General features: G+C 45.2%; 1 pseudogene; it reads right to left on the reverse strand.

Moving 5' to 3' along the window:
• Positions 1-7546: 7546 nt before the first annotated feature.
• On the reverse strand, positions 7547-7663 carry LOC124623245 (annotated as a pseudogene).
• Between the last annotated feature and the right edge of the window lie 507 nt (positions 7664-8170).

Raw genomic sequence — 8170 nt, forward strand, 5'->3', positions numbered from 1 at the left:
TATGTGCTGATGCCTTGTCCTGGAGGAAACAAAACCGCTACTCTCACTGCTCCTGCTCCATTCATCTGCAATAAACTAAGACAACAATCAGTTGTTCCGTCACCTCGAGGTATATGTGCCCAATGATTCTCAGCCAAAGTAGCATTAAGGTTATTCAGAATCTGACATGTAGTGTCAAGGACAGGGTGACATTTCTCTGTTATACTTGTAGATAAACACAATGTCTCATCACTCCTGATGATTAGTCCCGACACTCATACCTGTTTTGGAAAAATCCATAAAAACGTCTCGAAAGCGGTGTCCCTTTGGAGTATCGGTACGCTGCAAGTATGTACCATTTGCAGTTCGTACGGAATCCATTGGAATATCTTTCGTCGAAGTGATTTTTTTTCACTATTGGTATCCAGATGCTGGCCAGCTCTGCATCCTGTTTCTATCGCACCAGATGAATCTTCCGTGTCTTTGACGATACGCTTAAATTTCTATTTAGTTTCATGCGCAATGTTTCGACGTTGGAGCTAGTTTCCTTCTTCCTAACGTCTACCCCTGACTGTTCTGTTCCTTGCTTCCGAACTTGATAACCGCATGCAGTCATTGTGACATACGTGGTAGGAACTAGTCACGTAGAAACACCCTCTGGGTCACAGTGTATTTTTATGTAGATGATATGTTTTGGTCTGATGTCCGTGTCATCTTCAGATACAAAACTGGAGCTGTGAAATGGGTGTTTCAGAAAAAAGCAGACGAGTGTAAATTAACAGCAGTGTTGTTTTCATGAAGAACTCAGATCCTCAATTATGATAAAGGATTACAACGTACGTGAACAGTGGTTGAATGTAACGTGTTAGAGATACAAGCCATACGACCCATGTCCGCAGCTCGGGGTCTCGCGGTTGCGTTCTTGCTTCCCGAGCACGGGGTCCCGGGTTCGACTCCCTGCGGGGTCAGGAATTTTCACATGCCTGGAGATGGCTGTTAGTGTTGTCCTCATCATTTCATCATCATCATTTGAACTGGCGAGATTGGACTGAGCAAAGATTGACAATTTGTACGAGCGCTGATAACTGCGCAGTTGAGCGCCCAACAAACCAACTAACAACCACCACCACCACCACCACCACCACCACCTTACAACCCACAGCTCTGTCATAACCAAAAGTGTGCTCTCCTTCTCTCATTCCTTTCACCCTCCATATTCAACTCGACCTCCGGGAAACTACGTGCCATGTATTGAAATAATGCTTTGGTTTTGCCTTTTGCTAGACTGCCGCAGGTTACCATAAAATCGGAAACATGACTCATACATGTATTCGCATAAATCCAACTGACGCTGGGGTTTAAAACCTGTGAAGCGCACATTGGAAATAATTTGACTGGCAACAACAAAGTTGTTTCGGTCGACGTTAATAAGTCACGATAAAATCTAGCGAAAAATGTTCGCATTTAAAGGAACCAGCTTCATTTCTCAGAGCGGTTCAAACTATTTGGGCAACTCCACAGATGTGCAAAATTTAGGGACTATAGTAGCTTCCGCACTGTGTGTCACTACGGAGTAACTGAGCTCGATAATACTTTCACCGTAAGTATAAATAACAGCTAGAATGTAGTACAGAAGGAAACTGAAACGCGAAATGAGACAAAAAGAAATGATACTTGTGTTTAAAGAGACCGGTTACCCTGAAGTCGATGCGATTCATGATAGTCCTCTGGACATCACAAAAGGCGGAGCATCGTTGTTAATACGGTGTGAAATCAACATAGATAGCAATGCATGCTCAGCAACGTGCTCCAGTGTCGACCATAGGGTTGATAAGGAGTTTTTATGATAAAGCATTACATGCCTCCATCAGCGCGGTTAACGGACGCTGGGTAGTCGTTGGTGCATTTGGACTTTTTGCAATACGTCTTCACAACACGTCCCAGACGTGCTCGATGGCATTTAAGTCGGGGGATCGGCCAGGGCAGTCCATTCGCCGAATAAGTTTTCGTTCCAGGTGATCTACACCTGTCCTCCTTGATGCGATCGGATATTGTCATCCTATAAAAGTGAATGCAGGGCCGAATGTGCACCTGAAAAGCACATGGAAAGGTGTACTGTGTCACAATGACGTTGACCGTCGAATGTACAGTGTTAAAAGATTAGATCAGTAGCTTTCGCCTACCCACACCGAAACACCTCGACCTCCAAAACTATTACACAGTGTTCTGGATGTAATACGTGTTACCATCTCTCGACATGAGTGTACGTCCAGCATTGTGGAACATGATGGTTTTGGTGGACTATTGTTAGCGTTCGAGGACAGATAATGTTGCATGGGCGTACTGATCTCCAAATCTTCGAACACAGTATACTCAACGGCCAATGTTATTGTGACACTGTTCTCCATACCCCTGTGAGTCGTTGCAAGAGACCATTCACTCCTGACTTCATTTTTATGGATGGCAATAGCGCATTGAGCTGCACAATCGTAGAAGCTCTTAAAACGGGAGAATATTCGGCGAATGGACTGGCCTGCCCGTTCTTCCGTGTTAAATCCCGTCAAGGGTGTCTGGGATGCGTCGAAGAGCAGTAATAAAACATGTCTACATGCACCAGCGACCGTCCAGCGGTTGTCAGCCGCACAGGTGGAGGAATGGAACGCCCCACAACAACAACAACAACAACAACAACAACAAAGCGTAACCAACGTTATGGCCACCATTGAAGCACATGACAGTGCATCCATTGTCGCCCGTTTTGATCATACACGCCCTATTAAGAACTGTCGCGTCTTCTGTAATGTCCAGGGGTCCTCCACAAATTGCAATGAATATAGTACGCTTATTGTCTTTGAATAAAATTATCATTTCTGTTCGTCTCATTGCGTGTTTCTTTGAGCTACCGCCTGTAGTGTACTGTAGCATTTCTATGTACGGTCCACGTTTCATCGAGCTACGCTACTGGTCACTGACACATTACACGAAAGTTAATTTCGTCCTTAAGTTTTGCGCAAGCCAGTGTAAAATTTACAATGTAAAGCCCTTACTTCATGTGAGCATAGTAAAATGAAACAAAAGAATACAACCACAATAACTAGGAAGACGAGTGGAAGCCAGGGAGCTGTTTGCTTCCGACGGCGGACCTATCGCTTGTCATCAGATTCCTTAGAAATTACGAGCAATTTGCGATCGATCGCTGTGATTTCCCCGCGCACGTGATATCTACGGACAGATTGCGCGGCATTGCAGTGGACTACTGCAACCCGCCTCTCGTGTTAGGGGCGCTTTAAACGGTAGCGCAGTGAAGGGTGAGTCAGTTACAGGCAGCACAGCGGCTGGGATGGCGCAGTGGGTCTCTGCGGCGCTTTTGTGCTGCCGTCTACTGGCTGGCAGCTTCCGACAGGCGAGATGCGTCCCAGTCAGTCCGGCGCGCCCATTCAGTAAGAGGCTGCGCCGCAGTGCACAGGGGTGTTCGCCGGGCCGGCAGATACGCGCGCCTCCGTGGCATACTTCACTGGATGCATCCACCGCTGTCACTGGAATCAGGATCCGGACGCACAGTGGTAAAAACTATGCAGGCCCTACACATAACCCGCTCCATATTGGCACCTCCCTGTGTTTTCAAGGGTGTAAAAGCGCAGTCACAATGTGTGTGCATCGTAATCGTATTCGTTAAAGTATGAAGCAATTAAATGGTACTTGGGTGTTGGGGCTGACAAGTTCTGGCATAAGGTTCGAAAGATTTTCCTGACCTGCGCTTCAGAAACAAGATTAGGCCGATGAGGCAGCGGGAAACACAGTCATTTGCTCAGAAAATTAAGAGTACTCCCGCATTAACTGGAAAGCACCCGCCATTGATAAAACTTGTACGGCCAACCAATAGGTTGATCTCCTCTCCTCACTATGAGCAACCAAGTGTACCCTTGAAACTCCTGCCTGTTTAAAGTTTGTGTTGGGCCAGGCCAGGATTCTGGAACCGGAACTTATAGTTTGCAGGCAGTTGATGGGGCGACAGGGCTAAACGCGCAGGAGTCAGGACACGCCCTCACAACTTTACTTGGCGCCAGTACATCATCTCCTACTACCCAATTTCACAAAAGTTCTCCAGCGAAACTTTGATTACTACCACTCCTGAAGAAAGGGTGTTTCGAATAAATAGGTACGAAGGGGGCTCGCGAGTTCTGCTTGGAAAGCTCAGCCGCTAGAGCACTTGCCCGCGAAGAACAAGGCTCGAGGTTCGCGTCCCCGTCCGACCCCCCCCCCCCCCCCCCCCCACACACACACACACACACACACATACCTTTAATCCGCTGTAGAATGAAACTTCATTACGGAGACTGCCTTTTTTAGCTACTAAAGCACCAAAGATTGATACACCTACGCAAATGTCCTGTTCCATCAACAGGAATCGAGCCATACACGTACTGAAGTTCCCGATGTCCATCCTAAAGATTGCCTCAGAGGCATGTGGAAATGTGAAGGATATGGGAATCCAGCAGTGACACCACCACCACCACTACCACTACCACTACCACTACTACTACTACTACTACTACTACTACTACTAGTAGTAGTAGTAGTAGTAGTAGTAGTAGTAGTAGTAGTACTGGGACATATCCTGTATATTTCCCAGTAAGCCTGAGTCAACATCGTGTAGACTACGACGTTAATATTAACGGCATTTGTTGCTGTTAAAATTCTTAAATCACTTGCATTACATACACGCTTAAGTTTCTTGCACGAGTGCTTTTCAAATAATGTATTTCAGTTTTGTGATGATTTTTTTTTTCTTCTGTATAAAAGTGATGAACTAAACACTAATCTCAACAAATTACAACATTTAAACGTCTTGTATACGAGGGGCATTCAATAAAAAATAACACAGTTTTCTGAAAGCAGGTTGGTTTTATTCAGGTTTACAGTACGCATATTATTCCCAGAAGTCATATTTTTCAGCGTAATGGCCGTTCAAGACTACGGCCAAACGTGTTCCCTCGGAGGGACTGCGTGTCCGCATGGTACTGCTCTACTGGTTCACTGTTAGGCAACGTGGAAATCTGATAGTTTCGTGCGACCTTGTTCCGATGATGACGCCTCGCCCGACGCCTCACCGTGCTTTTGTTCACTACCACGCATCCGTAGACTTCCCCTAGCACCTATGGATATTTGCGATGCTCTGGTTTTTCGCCAAAATAAACTGGCAGCTGTCGGTCTGTAACGCACCTCCGTTACAGACGCCATTTGCAAGGCTACGTATGAGATGTCACCTATCAGAACTTCACGAAACTAAAGGGCTGAAGGGAGAATATTCTATGATGTCCTACAACGTATTTCACATTTTTTGTCAATCTAAATTGACCGAAAAAAGTTTTGCATTACTTACTGAACGCCCACTGGTAATTTATTGTTACATTATGAAAATGAAAGTCACATGTGGCATTTTAAAAGTGAAGGTGACGGCCAGTTAAGTTTGGGAGAGGGTGCGATTAGAGCCAGTAACGGACAGTGACTCCTGTCCCCACTGTCCACACTTGCAATAGAACCCTCCATTCGCGCCTGCTTCTTAACAGGTCTAACGAGGCTGAGTGGACTTCATTCCGATGTTCTCACTACAGGAAACTCTGATGTCGTCAGCGGGAATCAAGACCGCGCTCTCGGCGTCAGTAGCTACCAAACGAAGGAAAGGAGGCAATGTTGATTCAATAACCACAGCGGAAAAGTCTTGTAACTAGCGAAGTATGTTTGTTTCTCGATACAAGGGTGCAAACTGGAAATTCTTTGAATAATTAACGAAAAAGACGAATGGTGTTTCTGGACTTAAGAACACGCCATAAATTTTTTACCATCAAAATTAAATTTTAGTCGCAGTCTGTGCGCTTGTGTGGTAGATAGTTTTTTCAGTTACTGATGGTCCCAGAACACGAAGGATCATTTACGGGTGTAATATTCCAACTCCCAACTTCTTACAGAATTAAAGTCCTTGAGGTAATGCACCTCGTCGTATCACCGCGCAGGGTGATATCATTGTAAACAGTGGAATAAAATACACCAGTGCTCAGTGGTCGTACTCTTTCATTAAATAATTACCCCTAAGTTCCCCACAAGTTAGTTAAGTAGGATTACTTAACTGGAGTACGCAGTTGAGGTTACACTCAATTTAAAGTTCTACGTTTAGGTCCTGTACAGTACAGACAGCAGCTTAGCACTCCGCATAGTCCTCAGGTCTCGTTGTTTCCTGTTCATGTCGTAGTTACTGCAAGGTGGACAGTTTCACTATTGAGCAATCTCAAAAATTATCGTGCAGCTCGTTACGGTGGGAGACGGGAAGAAAAGCGAAAGCTGCACAGGGCGGCGCTTGGTTCTCGTGCCTGCCGTCGCGGTTGGAAATTGTGCAAAGAAATGATTACGTAACGTTTTACCTGTCTCGGATCCTGCTTAGTTTTCGGGATTGCGAAGTCCATCCTCCTGTCAACCGCACGAGCTGAGTAACACCAGATGAGTGAACTACCATAAACATGTAATGCATATACGTATAGCCAACACGTTTGAGCACCGTAGGCTCACAGAAAAGCCTCGTTGGTAAGTTACATGAAATGATGTTGCTTCATCCCTAATAGATATGTAGAACTCTGCGAATGTTTCTGGAATATGTAGGTAAAGTAATACTAGTATAGTCACTAATCATCAATGACTTTTTCGCTATTCTCAGAAGAAGTAAAATAATCCATAATTAGTGACTTAATAATTGTTTTGTTTATAATACAAGTTCTCACCAGCTGACTCCTTTAAAAGCTTACAAATTTTGTTGCTATAAATAGATATTGAAATGCCATCCACTCGCTATGACACGCGTTGGTAGCGCCTTTTGTTGTTTATCGGTATTGTTCTGTTATAGTATTCCACCGGGTTCCATTTATTCGTATAAGGCGCTTTACGAAATAAACTCTACGTTGTGCAGTTTTATGTTCGTTAATGTCGAACGAGCAGACGACACAGTTCATATCAATCAATCGGCTTTCGTTGGTACACAGGCTGCCATCACTCACTGTCCTCAATGCAGCAGGCAGTACCTATAGTGTTAACTGCATAGGTAACAAGAAGAGTTTCAAGTCACATGCCACAAGCTCTGAAACACAGTCGCGTGTATCGTGAATATCCTTACGTGAAATAGTCACACTGTACATTTGAAAACGGTTGACTACGTTTGTGTGGCTTTAACTAATTCTTGATCTTTCGCATTGGATGAGTAAGTTCAGAATATTTTACGACTCAGTGCCCCAACAAAGTCCGTAAACATTGACACCGTCGTGTCAATTAACATGTTTCTACACAAGAACACAGTTCAATTTGGCAGTGCCACTGAAAGCACTCCGTCTTCAGGCCACAAGTCGTCCATCGGGACCATCGGACCGCCGTGTCATCCTCAGGTGAGGATGCGGATAGGAGGGGCGTGTGGTCAGCACACCGCTCTCCCGGTCGTTATGATGGTTTTCTTTGACCAGAGCCGCTACTATTCGGTCGAGTAGCTCCTCAATTGGCATCACGAGGCTGAGTGCACCCCGAAAAATGGCAACAGCACATGGCGACTGGATGGTGACCCATCCAAGTGCCGGCCATGCCCGACAGCGCTTAACTTCGGTGATCTGACGGGAACCGGTGTATCCACTGCGGCAAGGCCGTTGCCTAGTGCTACTGAAACTTCTCAGTGATGGTCACAAACATCTCGATGACGATAAATGATCGCGTGTACATAAACATATCAGGTGACAGCACATTACACTAACTAGCGGGTAAAGTCCGCTTTTATAGAAAACAAACTTCAGTCGCATTTTTCACAACATTCAAACTACATTGACTTCCTGAAGCATTATGACGTTTCGCGTAACGCGATTTACGTAGTAGTGGTAAGCGTCGGAAGCTGTTTAAGACTGTCCGCAGACGATGCGATTCTATGTGAGAAAGTAGGAACGCCAGACGACAATATCTGTTTGCAGAATAGCCTGCTGAGGATTGATGAACAGTGCAGGTTCTGGCAGCTGACCATGAAGGTAAATAGATATACCATACTGCGCACACGTAAGAAAAGAAGCGCACTCCTTTACACTACGCGGTTGATGACAAATTGCTGAAAACAGTATCTGCCGTAGAATACGTAGAAGTAACTATCCAGAGCGACCTTAATTAGAATGAT

This window comes from Schistocerca americana, chromosome 7 (genome assembly GCF_021461395.2).
Source record: "Schistocerca americana isolate TAMUIC-IGC-003095 chromosome 7, iqSchAmer2.1, whole genome shotgun sequence".
In the NCBI taxonomy this organism is placed as follows: domain Eukaryota; kingdom Metazoa; phylum Arthropoda; class Insecta; order Orthoptera; family Acrididae; genus Schistocerca; species Schistocerca americana.